The 17,195-nt window shown below is 33.8% G+C and overlaps 1 long non-coding RNA gene across 1 annotated transcript in view; it reads left to right on the top strand.

The window, feature by feature from the left end:
* Positions 1-15,854, top strand: part of LOC110398461 — a 44,798-nt gene extending 28,944 nt beyond the window's left edge. Inside the window, exons 2-3 of the long non-coding RNA XR_002438389.1 lie at positions 10,352-10,454; positions 15,003-15,854. This is a non-coding gene — a long non-coding RNA (uncharacterized LOC110398461). The remainder of the gene's footprint in view (positions 1-10,351; positions 10,455-15,002) is intronic.

Raw genomic sequence — 17,195 nt, 5'->3', positions numbered from 1 at the left:
TTTTCCAAAACTCATTGTTTTGAGAACCTTTAAAAGTTTGTTACTGTACATATGAAGTGCTTCTGCAGAAATAATTTAACGTAGCTTTATTTTGTGAGTTGAAATTCTATGTTTTGGTATCTTTTCTGTCTTATTTGAGGATGTATGGGCACAGACTTGTGGTCTGTACTGTAGATCACAACAAGATTATGTTTCTGCTGAAATAAAAATCTGAATTCTGCTGTGAAAACCAGACCAGATGTTTAACAGACAGTGTTTAATTACGAAAACTTGATCTATAATTAATATATGTAGTTTATAGGAACAAAGATTTTACAGGAATGACAGTACATAAATACAGCTTTCTATAAAGAATAGACTTGCTTCTTTTCTGTTATACAGTTTGCATAACTTAAATATTCATGAAGCACAGTAGTTTCACAACAAATCAAATTTAATTAAATGATGCATTTCCACCACTTACAAAAGGTTTATTAAAGGTTTATTTGTTCATGCAAATTAAAGTGTTAGAGTAAAAATCCACATGAAACTTGGCACTAACAATTAAAAAAAATTACTGGAAGATTTCTCACCTCATTGCAATACCGTGCCATGTTTAAGCTGCTCAGCTTGTCATTTAGAATCTTTAATGAAACCAGGGAGGAGGCTATTTATTTGCATAATAGGACATAATTTGCTGTGGTGAGGTTTTAATTATTTATAGACTGTCTAAAATATTTAAAATGGCATCACTAAGGAGCATGAAATGTTGGATAATGCCTTCATTTCAGGTTTCCTGCCGATTCCTTTATGGGTCAAGCATTTTATTTCTAATTAGCATACAAGCATAGGAGCTTTGGAAATGTAAGGAAAACAAATTTGTTTCGGTATGTTTGCAACTCGAGCAATTCAAAACTGCCAGAGGTCATGGGGAACTATTAAAGGTGCAGAATATGCCAGAGTGTACAGCCAAAAGGAGAATGATGAAGCAGAGGTGTGTAGGAAATCTACCTCGTATGTAGTTCTACTCAAGTCCGTCTTTATCATGTTTCCTCATCCTTCTTTGTATAGTTTCCTACACTGGTTGCCTGTGTTCCCTCATTACTAAAATGCATTATATTATTCCTGTAACGCATATAGCAAAGGAATATTGTTGGAAAAAAAGTTCTTTGTGTTCGTAGCTTATGTTAAATAGCTCTGAAATATTTCTGTATTTTGACAGGTTTCACTCGAAGTACAGCAGACTAACTGCTGTTGGAATCCTCATTATTGTGTGCTGACAGCAAGAACAAAGAGGAACAAATAGAACTTCTTGCTTTCAAGGAAATTAAATGCTAACTGTATTTCTCCATGTAGTTTGAACATTGATACAGATTCATGTAGACTATCAGGTGAAATTTAATCAATTGGGGAAAAAAGTAACTATCTATTGTGTATTACATCATACAGTGCAGTCCAACATGATTTGAAAAGCCATCACATTGATGTTATAGTATAAATTAGGGTGTTTTTTCTCTCATGCATCCATGCTTATTGACTCCAAAGATCTGTATGTTCTATACAAAGAATCATGTTAGAAAGGCAAAGTTCTGTGTACGTGAGTCTTAAGGAAAAATGTTGTCCTTTGTGCACCAGAGAAGTCTGGAGGGTCATGAAATCAGATTGTGGCAAAAAAAAAAAAAAATTGCATGGTTCAGAATATTCTGCAGGAAAGTTCTGTAATCTGTAATGTTGCAGTTGGCCCTTTGCTGTAGTCTGTGTAGATTCCACTGCAGGGCTGCTGTGCCCTCAAGCTAGGCTGGTTGGGGTGCAAGCCTTCAAGGAGGGCACTCTGCTGCTCCTCCAGGTCATTAATGGAGATGTTAGGCAGCGCAGGGCCTGCAGTAACACAAGCAAAATGCCGTATACTAGTATTGTAATGACCTGGTTTTCCACCCATTCTGGCTGTAGTGCTGTGGTTTGGATGCAAGAACAAACTTGCAACCTACTGTAGGGAACTTGCTTTAGCAGGAGGGTTGAACTCAATGAACTCTTGAGGTCCCTTCCAACCCCTACAATTCTCTGATTCTGTGAACTTAATCGTACGTAATTTAACCTAATTTAATTATTCTACTTACTAAACTAAGTCTGTAGGAGACTCTAGCTACAACTTGCACAATAATAATTGCAAAAAGAAAAAAGTTTCTTCCTTTAAAAAAAAACTTCTAGAAAAAATGCTCAATACTTTCAATCTAGTGTATGACAATATGGGGTGAGAAAATGGTAAGGACAGGTAATCATTGTATGAAACTGCTGAGTTTTTGATGTAATCCACAAATAAAGTTCAAGTTTACAGAAACATCATAGAAGGCAGTTAAAGAAAATCTATTATTAAAACAATTACTTTCAAAACTACTTTGTCCTTCCAGCATTACAGTCTTCAGCCATCTACAAATTTTAAAAAAATGTTAAAAAAAAAAACCCTTAAAAAAAAACCCAAAACACCTCTGCAGCTGTTTTCTGCCTTTATCTCTGAAGCCTTGCAGTGTAGCTTCCTGAATGCGACCGTTGATCTTTACTTTTTCCACCCAAAACTATTTCTTTTTGGTCTTTCTGGCTTGCTTTCTTCAGTTTCCTAATGAATTAAATTAGATCTATGCAGTCTTCAGTAATTCATTTTGTTTTACTTTTTACTCCTTTAGCTTCAAATGAAAGTTTAAAACACTTCTTATGTTTAAAACCTGCGCTCTCATCTGTTCTCTCCTGTTATCAGCTACCAGCTTCCAGCTGCTTTCTGATGTTTCTTCAATCTTATTTGTCAAAGCAGAGCAGAAAAACATCCTTGATATGTCAGTTAGCATCAATTTTATGTGAAGCTTGTCAAGGTTTAGTTAAACTCGTTACATATTTAACAGATACCTCAGCAATTTTTGTAAGGGCTTCTGAACTTTCTTGAATTGCAGACTTGTCCTCTAGATTGCAGTTCCTTGTGTAGTTTAAGGTATCGAAATTTGGGAGAATGGATGATTCTGAGCCTGTTGTTTTTTTCTGTAGAAAAACATTAGGTTATTTTCCTGTGTTGTTTGCCCACTATTGCACTTTAAAAGTAAAGCTGTTGTCAAAGTAACTTACACAGAGTTCACTTTAACTATATTTGCACACGATGTCATCTGCTATGTTATTTCTGTAATTTCAAGGAAATTTCATTGTCTATCCACTCCAGTGAGCTTCCTGGAAACAGGTGAACATTCACTTCATTTTCAGTATAAAGCTGAAAAATTCCATTCTTAATATCAAGCTTTTAAATTCCTTTTAAAAGGAATTTCTCCCATTTATTCTTAACATATTGATCCTTCAAAGCCGTATTTTAGAATTACAGTGACTACTGTTGTGTAGTTTTGACCATCTTGATTTCACTTGTTTCAATGCAGTAGAGTAGTGAGTTTTGTCTGGAGTAGGTCTAAGTAAACAGTTTTCTGTGATAATTTCAGCATCTAAACAATTTGCCTAGTTACTTTTTTTATTGTCATCATTATCATTTAGTCAAGAGGAACTTGCCTGAACAAAATGTCTACTTACAAGAGACAAAAGGTATTATTTATTGTAGTTAGGCAGTTGACCCAAGTTTCCTACTCTGCAATAGTCAAGAATTATGGAGGCCAATTATATTCTTAATGTAATGGCTGCAATGGATATGACTAATCAATTACACAAATTTAAGAAAAAAATACATATCAGGCAATCAAATTTATTGTTCTGCATTTTTATTCTCTTCAGTGATATGTATAGACATGCATACTCCAACTATTTGAATGGCCTTTTAAATTTAGTTGTTAATAAGGAAGTCGTTGTCCCCCTGTTCAAGTAACAGATTTCTTTTAAACTGCAACTTGAACAGCTTCTTTCTAATATTTAGTCCTTGATAATAAATACCATTATTTGAGGAGACCTCTATCCAGACCAGTGTTCTTGCTTTTCCTGTCAGAGGTACTGCTCTGCTGCACATCTCTTTCCCTAATATGTTCTTTGGCACAGACACTGCCTCTTTCTCTTACATACATACTGGAATATATCTAAGGCGATTTTGACATTACTCAAAAACAAGTCAATTAGTTTTGTAGCATACTGGTGATAAACAAGAAAGTTTGGAGGCAGAATAAAATCATTTTAATTTAATATTGAAAAAGTACATCAACATTTATCTTTTAGAAAATACTACTGCTTTATTTATCTGATGCCACTACGAAAAATCTGGACGTTACTTAATAGTCAGAATTTGTCAAACTGTTACTGAAGCTAAACTTTCTTCCAAAAAAGTCATTATTTTCCACGTTAGTTTCTTGTTGTTATTATCTCTTTGCATTGGCTTGTCTTTTCTTGTTTGTTTGTTTGCATTCCTGCACAGACCTCAGACATCTGTAACATCAGTATGTAAATCTATCCATTTGTCTCTCCTCCCATTTTTTTCCTTGTCCAGAGGAATTTTTTCTAGGGGTAGAAAATGGTGTTCTCTTGAAATTGGGATTTCAGTGAGTACCTATTTTTGCCAGCTTTGCGAAGGGATACAAAACTTTTTGGAGTCACAGCTCACTGGTTATTTACAAACCTTCTATTCAGTAAAAGCATTTCTATACCTATGATTGTTTTGTTATTTTATAGTTATTTAATGTATAAGTATTGCATTTAACATAGAGTATATTACTATTTTGTCATTCTTTTTTTTTTTTGTAATCACTCAAATATTGAGTAGGTTAGTTTTGATCAGTAGTATTAATGAATTTGTGCAGTGTGAAATGACTTAAACCTTGAAGGAATAAACTTATTAATGTAGTTTCATTCAAATTAGTTTACATTGCTTATGTTAACGATGGCTCCCTATTTAAAAATGAGACTTAGTCCCCCACAGAGTAACTCTGCTGACACAGTGATGTTAAATAAAAAAAAAAAAAATGACCAGGACAGATACTTAAAAACCTAAAAACTTCTGACTTTAGTTCCAAATTACTTGATTTTACTTGACTAAAGAACTCTTCGGGTTATATAGGAAATGGAGCAAGAATCTCAGTTGTGCTATTGCGCTGTTTGCTTAATGTTTAGGAAATCAGAGAACCGGGATGCTGAACTTGATATTCATTAACGTTCAGTGTGATTGTAGTGAATGTTTGCCTGCCTGGATTGTTGTGCCAGCATTTCTCATTTATTCTCTGTTCGTGTGATTTTCGTCTGTTCTTTACAGATTTAGAGATTTGTTATCATAAATTAAAGTGCCACTATGATTAATACCTGATTAGGTGAATGAGAATCAAGCACTTTGGGCAATTATAGTTATCCTAAACATTGGAGAACATTGCACAAACAAGATCATGATGACATGAACTAATACTATGGATATTTAGAAATGCTTTAGAATATCAACAGTAGATAGTTTTATATATAAACTAAGACACATTTTGAATATCTTTTTCTGCTGTTTCATAAATGGTAGGGCTCTATGCTACATCTAACGTCATGGTTTGATGTTCAGAGGATTATAAATTTTATTCTTTCTTCTTTACGTAGTTTAATTCTTATTCAAAAAAAAAATTCTTGTATTTTATTACCTTGATAGCTCAAAAGCACTATGCTACTTTCTTTCTGGGTCATTGCAGTGGGACTCAATGTATTCTCTTTCCATTATTGTAGCTTCATTTATAGCAATTACTTCTGCTAGAGGACGTAAAAAAGTTGGCATTGCTCTCCTCTTAACTGGTTTATTTCAAAGATAAATTACTGTACCTCCTTAAAACCATGTCTTAAAGTCTTCCTCCAAATGCACTTGGATTTTCATGAAAGACTCAAAATTCGTATGTTAAAATTGTTTTTTTTTTCAGATCACATTCTAAGATTGAAAAGCCTTGGCAAGGGTAGGATTTTGTTTTATCTGAGCAGAACCATTAAAAAATCTGTTCTGTGTGAAAGTCCAAAAACAGGGATGAACTACATCCTGAATTGCTTTGTTTTGATGAATTATAATTTGCTGCATGTGAGAGGATTACAGATTAAAAGCTTTCTCTGTCCAAAACTGTTTCTGTCAGTTGGTGAGGAAATAGCATACAGAAAGAAAACCAGTATGGCATTACTTTGCATTCATATCCATTTTGAACATTGCACAGGGGCATAGAAACATCATGGATGAACTTACTTGGATCATATTTTGTGAGCACGCTGCCTTTTGAGTTATATATGTGCCAATTTCATGAGCTTTTTGCTGTTATTTTCTCTTGCAATCTTTACTACTTGCATCAGTCACTTGTAATCTGGAAACTCTAGAAGTCATACTCATTTTTAAATTGTTCCATTTATTCCACCAACTCAAAAATTGCCTTTTCCCCTTCAAGGAAGAAAAGCAGATAATAATTGTCACAAAAGATTCACAAACCTATACTGATACCATTGAATAATATTTGATTGATGGCAGAAAATATTTTATTGAAAAACAGAGAAGAAAATTTACTAGAGCAGCATTCTTCCTCACAAGAAAGATACACGGTTGTCAAGATAACTTGAAATAAGTGATCTATACCTACTGTCCATCTCCAGAGCAATTTCAATACACTCATCCAAATGTTATGAACTATTTTACCACAACTGTCTAAGCAGCTGTTGAGTAAATTTGTTTCCCTAAACTATTTAAAACAAGTTTTCCAGTTAAGGTTCTTTAAAAAGTGATATATATATATATATACATATTTTCTTAATCTTTTAGTACTCGTATTTATTATAAAGATCTAAAACTTGGATCTGATAGTACTATTGCTATTTTGTACTCTTTTCCCTATGTCCTCAATTTTGTATTTCTAACACTGTTTTGATTTGTAGCTATCTCTCTGTTCAAGAATTACTTATAGCTCTGCTATTCTGTGCTCAAAAAAATGCCTTATATATAGTCATCTTCTGAAGATACCTTCCTGGCCTTCATATTATAGGCATGTTCCCTGCAGTAACACTTACCTTCTGTAATTTCATAAATATTGAAAAGCGGTGATGAAAAGAAATTACTGATACTCTCAGTGGATTTCCTTTTAGAAAGCTCTTTTGAGAGAAGGGCGGCACCTGAAATAATTGTAACTCCTGAAGAAATAATCAAAACTAGCTGTAAATAATGTGAAAAATAATGCAGTGTTGCTATTATGAGGCACTGAAAAGTCACCAGTCCACCCTAAATTTATTTTAATCTTCAAATTTATTGTAATATATAGATGTTTTCTCTATGTATGTATTTGTGTCTGTGTAAGAGACAGAGTATCTTGAGGTTATGTTAATTTTAATTTGCACCCTGCTTTTGAGAATAGGCACACTGATGCCATGGAGGGAAGTATTTGTAATGAAAGCTAATTTTTATAGTGCTGTATCCCTAAGGGTTTAGCCTTAGAACAAATACCATTGTTTAGCTATAATGCTGTCACAGTTGCAGGAATGAAAGCTTATTTTCATATGTCTGTGAGGATAGCACTTTATTTGAATGCTCTCACAGGATCTGAACTGTGTATCATGGTAAAGTTTCTTGAGTGGATAAACAACTTATCAGTTTATAAATTTATTTCTGAAAGCTGATTCATACAATTCTGCTTCAGTGGCATGCTTCAAGTACCAGTATCAAATGTCTACAAGAAGATTTTATAAATGTGAGAGAAATTCCTGTTGGGAAAAGGTGGCTTTGAGAGTTGGAAGAAGTTTAAAATTCATTACAAGTAGAGGCTAAGGGGGTACTCCTGGTTATAGAGCGTGTGCATTGTGGATGTGGTCGCTGACGTGTCTTGCTGCTATCTTTTCCCTTTTTGCTACCAGCTAGCATGTTGCTCTCTGCAGTGGATAAGCCCCCAGGGGCTATTCATAGAAAGCACATAGCATCTTTCTGGCTTTCATAAGCCATCCTGATTCTGGCAAGCTGCATCACAGGTATGGGCAGGCATCACCTGACAGTGAGCAAAGACTGAAGATAAGCTGATCGCGTATCCACAGAGGGACATGCGTGGCACAGTTTCACTATATCATTGTGGGCCTCCTGCCTTTAATTCCTATCATGGCTCAACCTGGCCTCAGGGTAGAGAAGCTTGCCTCCACTGAAGTAGCCTTGCTGTGAGTTGTGCTTACTTGTGCTTCAGTGGTTTATAGCTACAGCTGTAAAAATCTGTTGTCAACTGGTGAGATATGTACTGTTAACTTATCCCATCAGGAAGGCATGATTCTGCAGGCATAGTTGATTTTTTTTTTTTTTACAGATATCCATGAAACAAAGAAATGAGGTGATCTCAGAATTCTGTATTTAGAAATCTGGTGTCATGTTAGGCACCCTGAAACACCTGAGAATCCCTATGACGGTGGCACAAGTGATACAGATTCATGGGGTATCAATCAATTTCCACGATGATCATGAAACACGAATTTAACAGAATGCAGTCAATTTTATAATAGAATTTCAATTGGCTATCAGTTTTAACTTCTCGAAAATTGCTTTCAACTTTCCTTTACCTTCTTTAAGTAAACTACATAAACGTGAGTTTGACTTTAAGTATATACTTAAGTGCTATGGAGAAGTACCAGCTTTCTGAAGTCCATGCTGATGGTTAAAAACTGATACCTTTTTATTCCTAACTTACACATACATAAATGTATTGCATATTACTGTTCCATAACCCCCCTCCATCCCTGACCTCCCTCAGCTATCTTTGAATACCTGTCCTTTTCTCCTATGAATTAGACCATGTGCTGTATATTTCTGTACGTCACTGCAAGGTTTTTATGTATATGGAATACATCATAAAAGCAAGAGATATAACTGTTTTATTAGAGTAGATTTCCAGAAGAAAATTTTTAAATTATTCTCATCTCAGTTTTATTTTCTCACAAGTAAAAACGTTTTGTCAAAGTGTTAGTGCATTGCGTCTTTTCAGTTACTTATCTTATTATGAAGTATTAAAATATTTTTTCTACTGAGATGGAACTGTTTCATTTTTAATTCCATTAGGTTGCATTGTATAAGTCAAAATAGTTCACAGTCAGAAGCAAATGAAGACTAAAGATTTAAATAAGAAGATCTTTATGATCCGCTACACAGTATTAAGTGATGGCATAAAGACTTAAAATGGTTCTCATAATATTTGAAAAATGTGATAAACATTAGAACTACTGAAGGAATGTAAGTTAATCTAAAAGCAGTGCATATGAAACAATATATACAGAATTTAGTAACACAAATATTTTAAAAAGCATAAAATAAAATTGAAATAATGTATCTGTAAGAGAAGTCTAAAGAGGCATGGATGACAATGATACGAGACAAGGATGAAATTATCTTTCTGTTGAAGTGATTAAAGTCATTTTATACTGAATGAATTTGTATTATTCTGTATCTTTTAAACATAATTTGTTCTTAATATTAGCTGATAATGTTCTTGCACTCAGCTTAGAAGATAATGACTCAAGGAAGTTTATTCAGAGTTCACTGACTGATTTTGAGAATCATGGCTTGTGTGCTGTCCTATTAAGGAGGGCTTAACTAAAGAAATCATAAGTGACTTGTAGCACTCACTTAATGTAAAGCTCCTTGCCAATGTAACTACTTCTGTGTAAGGTCTTAGTGCAATCATTCTTAAGAGAAAAGCGAGGAAATTTTTAATAATAATGAAAAGAAAATGTAGATTTATATTTGGTATTATTTCATTCACTGGAACATGGTCAACTACAAGCTTAATTTTGCTCTGTAACTTCATATGTATTTAATCTTCTCGTCATTTGTTAATGGTATATATTTAATTCATATATTCTAGAAGTAATGTTTTGACATAAGACCCTATCCTAAGTCTCATTGTGAGGGAAATACACAGGCAGTTCTTTGAAGTCAAAAGTATTAGAAGTCCTTCTGAGAAGAAATGCCAAATCTTTTATTTTTCTTCAGGAGAAAATTGCATAGTCAAACAAGGAGGAATAGATAGATATTTAATGTTTTCCAAAAATAGAACTAAATTATTTGTTACTTTTGGGTAAGTACCTGTTTTTTAATCTCACGTAAGTTTTAAACTTAGACACTTACAGAACTCACTCAGCTCATTAGCAATTGGATGGAACTGTAATACCAATGCAGTCATAGCCCTAATAAGTCAGTCCCGCAGGAACTCCTGCACAGGATGAAGAGTCTCAGGAACTGTGACTCTGAAATAAATTGAGTAGGTAGACCTTAGGATAGAGTTGTGAGCTTTAGAAGATACTCAGTATCTTATCTTTCTTTTAGATAAAGGGTGGTTCGGTTCCTTGAACTATGCTTAGGCATCTGGAAAACTAAAATGCTTAACTTATTCAAGGGCAGTCTTTTCTCCATTCGTAATTTTTTTTTCGACAAATACTGTTTTGACAGTAATGCTTCAAGCTTTAAAATGAGCATATGGAAAGACCACCTCTGACAACAAAATGCAGAAGAGGAAGCAATTAACGAGCAACTTAACAATTGATAAGCCAAGGTAAGAAAACTTGTTTTTTTTATTTCCTCTTAAGAATTTGATATTTCCAGACTGTTTATCTCTGGAGACTATGACAGCTATGGAAGAGAGCTGTATCCATTACTAAATTTGTAAAGATCTTCCATTATGCTTTGCAATCAACAACTCCCTCTATAAGTTGGTTTATTTATTATAAGTTTATTTCATACAATAACGTCGATGTTTTTAGTAAGACTCGCGCTGCTCTTCTTAATGATCATTGTTAAGGGAATCAGTAATTATTAATTATTGCCATTAAGTGGTACATTAGATGCTTTCTTGAAATTACTGGAGCTACTAAATGACAGCCATGATTATATATTTTGCACAAAGATGTTCTTTCTTTACTTAGGCAATATTATGCAGAGTAACACGGCAGAAAGCTTTGTTAGTGTAGTTACTTAATCCAGAAAAGTTTTTGCCAAGACTTACTGATGCTTATTACGATAGTTAAAATGTATTGCTCCACTATTGAAGTTGCTTTCAGAAATATTACTATCCTCTGTACAGTTTCATTAAAGTAACATAGCTGGACTGATAAATTACTAGAATTAAACTTAGAAATAATTACAAATACAATCTGATTTCAGCTCCCTTGTGCACATAGGACAGTTTTTAAATACATTCTTGTTTTTTTTTTGTTCTTTTGGTTCATTTTAAAATAGTATAAAAATTGATTTATATCTAAAATTGCAATTGTCACTTCAGGAAAAAGCATTCTGTATTCAGATTTTGCTTTCTCTTACTGCTTATTCCATGGCAACATTTCATATTTATTGTACATTATATAAAGACTGGTCTGAATACAAAATAGTTAATCCCTAATAGGGTAAGCATGGCAGTTATCATGTAAGGGCTGGAATACTTCATGAACATTACTTTCTCTGCAGTAAACACTAATAAACACATCATCTTAAAAGAATGTTCTATTCTATAAATGAGTGGAGAAAAGGGAGATAAAATGCAGAACCATTCTCTAAAGTCAATTAATTATTTTGAACTTTATGGATTTTGCTTTTTTTTTTACATTGCCTAACACTGTATACGGTTATACTTGTTCATAGTGAAGCTTCTGTTGACTACATTTGCCTTCCTCTTGCATTGCAGTTTCTCAAAACTCAAAATCCCAAGTATGAAGGGTACTGTATGTGCTGTGCCCTGAAGGCAGGGAGTAATAATAAAAAAAAAAAGATACTAAATCTTCCCAAGTACAAACTGTGCCCATGATAAGATAGATGACTGTAGACTTTGTTGCTAATTATTTTCCAGTCATGGACCTCTATTGATAGGAGTCATAACGTGAACTGAACATTCATTTTTCTGGTAGCTAATGCATTGAAAGGATTAAAAGCTATTTCTATCTTATTCTAATCGATGCCATATTTGTCCATTTGGCACAGGGCTTGAACTACTATTAATTGTTCTGATGTCACAAGCAGATAATAAGTCATAGTTCTAAAAGTTCAATACTTGCACCTGAGGACTCTTTCAAAATTGAGTATGACCGACAATTATGAATTGTGCATCTTGAAACAGTGTGCAATGGTATTTCTGCATTCTCCTGGAAACAAGAAATTTGTTGAAAAGTCTTGGGATAATCCAGGCAGCTCAGGTTTAATCTTGCTGTTCTTGTCATAAACTGTCCTGGAAACAGAATTCTTAGAATGTCCTATACATTCTTTAGAGTGAGAATTCTTAAATATTATTTCTTCCTATACCCATGCAGCAGTGTACATCAGAAAGGGATCGCTAGACTTCAGCTTATATTAAGCATGAACCTAATCTGTAGGTTAAATTTTGAACTGAGATCATGTATTGAATTAAAAATATTGAACTATATGTTCTGTCTTAGCTTAGAAATGAAATGTTCCCTTTTAAGCATTGCATTAAAAATATGTTTGCTGGTTTTTATATTCCCATATATGTGACTGTCCATGTATCCCTTTAAGCATAAGTATGCTAATGAATTTTCTCAAATTTGTTTTAACAAAGGTATATAAAATAGTATCTGTAAAATGCCAGTAGAATGCTTTGATACACAATGATCTACCACAAGCGGATAGAATAGAGTGTTTGTTCTCCTTGAAATACAAAATTAAAAACAAAAACCACAAAATGAACAAAGAAAAACCCATGTATAATCAAAACCAAGAATTCACATGCTGTATGTATGTTTTGGTAAGGATATTGTAGGATATTGTGTTGGGCTTTTGTTGTGTTTTTAATCATTAGAGAACTACTAGGATGTCTTAATTTTTCTTCCTTTATTGATGCAACTTTTATAATGCCCTGTAAAATATCAGAGGGTCATAGCATGAAGGAATCCCTGAGTGGTGCTTAATATGTGCTTTATTCCAGCTCGGTATTTTTTCTTACTTGCCTAGAGTAGTTATGTGATCTGCTCTATCTGACGCTAAAGCATTCATAGTGCTATAGAGGAAAGTCAGACGAGATGAAACCATTCTAATGGTGCTTAAATTTTACAATATTTAGGGAGATATGCAAATTCCTTGACAGCTGAATTGCACTGTAAGTGTAGATTAATGCTAGTTACTGTAAAGTGTGGATGATACAGTGAAAAGAATCATATTCTTGATGTGTGACTATGACGTTTGTAGTAATTCTACTTCAATCCAGATACGGATTGCATGAAGTAAGCTACAGGGGAGCGACCAAACCACAGGTTTTAACAATGCAGCTAAGAGGATAAAATTTCATGCTACTGTATTAGGCAAATAGCACAAAGATCTGTGTGACTTTTAAAATCCATGATTTGGGAACATTAAATGCCTCATTCCTGTAAGTAGTCAACAAGCTGTAGGTCTTTTATCAAATTATTGATTGAATTCACACTTCAGAAGATGAAGCTTATTTCAGATGTTGTGCAATAAGGCTAATTTGTGATCAATAAAATTTTTCTTTCAGTAAAAATAATGTTTTGATGATTGAAATATGTAAAAAAAAAAACCCAAAAACTATTACAAGTGGTCTGACTTGTCTCGTGTCATTTTAAATAACTCAGCAAATGCGTATGTATAATATGCGAATGTAACCTGCGTGCTTACATTCACTTTTGTGTTAATGGTTTCTTGACTAGATACAGTGGGGCATAACAAGACATGTCTTACATTAATCATGTAAGGCATCTCTAATGCCCTATTTGTCATTTGCTGTATAACATAATGCAAAGCATTACAAAACTCTGGCGGATAATTAGTATCAGAGAGATGTTTGGGTATTAGTCTTTGTGAAATGCAGCATAAACAGGTTATTACATCCATTAGAAGTGTTAAAAGAACATCAAACCCTCAAGTCAAGCACTCCAAAATCAGAAAGTACTAAAGCTGGAGATGTTTTAGCAACTGTATTTTCAGCTTCTTTTGGTGTTTATCTGCTAGGATGCATCTTTTATTATAGGAAATTCTCTACTCAGTGAAGATTGAGGATGATGGGGTAAAGGTGACATATATGTCATAGAAACTCTGTGAGAGCTGCCACCCATAACAATTTGAGATCATCCCAGGTGAAACTATGGAGATGTGAAGTAAGAGTGAGGGACAGAAATAAATGTTGATATTCACTTCAGTTTTCAAAACATCTTTTAGATCCTCAGGCAATGCAAGGTTTCAGGCTTTCTGTAAGACACACTTTAAGAAATCTTTAATAAAAAAAAGTAATTTTCAAATAGACCATTTAAAGATGCCTCTATTAAATGAATGACTCAGATTCTATTAATTAATTTTACAATGGTAATATTATTTCCAAATTACATGCGAATGTTATAGGCATTGCAGTGAAAATTAGCAAGTATTCATTAAATTTGGAAGCTCTCTAGAGACTTAGAACATTACTTTTCAGAGTTACTTCTATTTTTATAGAACTACTTATACAAAGCACTGTTTTGATTGTAGTTGTGAATAGTCAAAAAACATAAACAATTCACAATCCAAAAATATTTTAAATGCATCTCTATAGATTCCACTCTTCTTCCTCAGTGCCGGTTCAGTCCATCTATTTCTGCTCTTTGTTGTTTGTACTCTGACAAACCTGTCAGAGATTGATCCTTCAAATCCTATGATTCCGGTAAAACTTTGTCATACCACTGCTCTGGGATTTTTTGCCTTGCCTTATCCATTCAGTGATACGCTGCTTAAGTACCAGAACATACAGAATTTGAGGTTTTAATGGTATTTTAAAAGTCACAAGAAGTGTCAGAAAAAGCTAGTTCATCCACTGTACATGTGGGAATTGACATGCTTATCTTTTTCATCTAGAAAGAATGTGTATTTCATCCACAGTTGGACTGTGTAGACAAAATCATTGAAGAATGTAGATGTGTAAAGATGCTAAACAAATTACAGCTATGCAAATATGGAACATTTGTAAACTGTATCAATGCAACAGATGCACCATAGCACTAGGCCTTCTCAGATTATTTTTTTTTGTTTCTGGACATTAGAGAGCAATATTATTTTACCATGTATGAACTAAATTTTGTGAATAATACAAGTGTTTTATAATTTCTTTTAGGAAAACTGAAAGCCAGCAAAGTTGTAAGCAGTTGTAAACAGTCTTGAAATGTAGAATGGTGACTCCATATAACACATAAACTTGAAGATATATGTGTATAATAGAATGTCATCAGATTGAAATGATCTGTTACCGCTCATTATGTCATTCCTATAGGAAGTGTGTGTTTTCTTTGACAACTTTAAGTGCAAACCAGAAGTATCATGCTTCATCCCTGCTTCCTTGAGTATATTTTTCCTTTTATATTCTACTGATGACTTGTAAGCTGTCAACCTGGATGCTGTTGTCCACTGAGTCTGTTAGTGGGATGTGATGTGTGGCGCTTATGGTCTCCACAAAATTTGTCAGTCAGTTTTCAGGAAGAGGAATTGGCATCAACAAGTCTGGAGATAGACAAAACTGTCTAGTCTGGAATGGTATTATCTATTGATAAACACAATCCAGCATCAACTAGATTAATGATACTACACTGTTAAGTGAATAGCCTTTGCAAGAGCAGTCAATCTAGTGATTTATGTGGGAAGATAAGAACATCAAATTACCCTTATTCCAATTGCTGTAAATTTTATACATAATTGACTGTTTTTCAGAAATGTCTATGGTAAACTAAATATAATTATAAAAATAAACATAAATGAAATATTGATTTGATCATCAGTAAAAGCAGTAGGCAGTTTTGCTCAACTACCGAAGAAAACTAAGTATACTAGCTTGCATGCATTAACTAGACTGGTATTTTTGATCTTAACTGTACCTAAGTAGAGCCAACCATGAAGATCTCATCTACTGATTACATAATTATGAAGAATTACTTGCCTATTCAAACTGTATCACTTCTTCACTTAGAAGTAATTTTCCCAGAATTTAAGGCTACTTTTTTAAAAAGAAATTACTAGAAGTGAAAGTATTCCAATAATATTTTTTACTATGTATAATACCAGTTTCTCAGCATATTTATCTCTGTGATCAAAATATCATTCATCATTCTACTAATCTTATTTTCTTAAAGACTGAATGTAGCAGTAAATCTTGCTGTGTCAATGAGCTGTAAAATATTCGATCATTGTAATTCACCTTTAACTTAACAACTTAGTGTTTATTCTAAATTGGGGTTGGGAAAATGTAGGTTTACTTTTGATTTATTTTAAGGCTTTTTCCTTCACTGAAATGTTCATTTCAGAGAGTCTTGTCTCAGTGTTACTCACATAACTGAGTTGATTATAGCTGAGTTATGTATATGGCCTAGCTCATAGATTCCTAAGAACCAGAGAGGATCTCTGCCACCAGTGACTGCACTGATAGCTCTTTTAGGAATTTAGCACTTAATTAGTAATTTTCTAATTAGAAATGTAATGTAACTATGGTAGCTACAAACATTGTAAAGTTACTAGAAGTAGGGGAGAAGATAAGACGTAAGACAGTAAGTCATATTGTGGGGGGAAAAAAGAGTACCATTTCTTGGTTTAAGTTGAGGCTTTTAGGAGTTCAAAGGCATCCCTTCATCATTAGTGCATAGAATTAAGCTTTCCTTCACTGAGGATGAGTTAGCTGTCTTTGTGTCAGATGCCTGGATTTAGTTTTGGCTGAACTTCTATAAGTTCTGTAATTTCTGCTTAACATTTTTTTTTCTAAATAAGAGAGATTGAGGTGTCTGAGAGAAACTTGTTTGGTTTTTCCCCTTCACGCTTATCAGAGCGTATTTATTTCCGAAGTATGTATACACTTAGGGTTTATTCAAAGGGTACATGCTGCTCAATCCCCTGCCCCAGTTTCTCTCCTCACCATCTGTATCTCCTGCATTGTACCTTCTGCCTGGAATGTAAGGCTGTATATGCTGTTTTTCTCAAAAGCCACCCTATCTTCAATGTTAGCCAGAAATTCCAATTACTCTCACTGAAGACAAAAGTTGCATATAGATTACTTTTCAAGGTAGTATATAATAGGCTACAATGCCTGCTGTAGCCTGCAGACATGCACAAATAAGCAGCTGCAGGCCACAATACATCTCAGAATAAAGCCAGTGGTTTGCAAGCTGCTTAGGTATAGGATAAAGTATTACTGTCTGTTTTTTGAAATTGTCATATATTTATTAATAAATAAATACCTTCAAGAACATCTTGTATCCTGATGTCTTTTTGGTATTTGCTCAGCAAATAACATAGTTGCAGGTTATCTAGTCTGTCAAACTGTTTC

This window comes from Numida meleagris, chromosome 4, assembly GCF_002078875.1.
Source record: "Numida meleagris isolate 19003 breed g44 Domestic line chromosome 4, NumMel1.0, whole genome shotgun sequence".
Classification (NCBI taxonomy): domain Eukaryota; kingdom Metazoa; phylum Chordata; class Aves; order Galliformes; family Numididae; genus Numida; species Numida meleagris.
The sequence above is the reverse complement of the archived record's forward strand: the minus strand, read 5'-3'. Positions and strand labels throughout refer to the sequence as shown.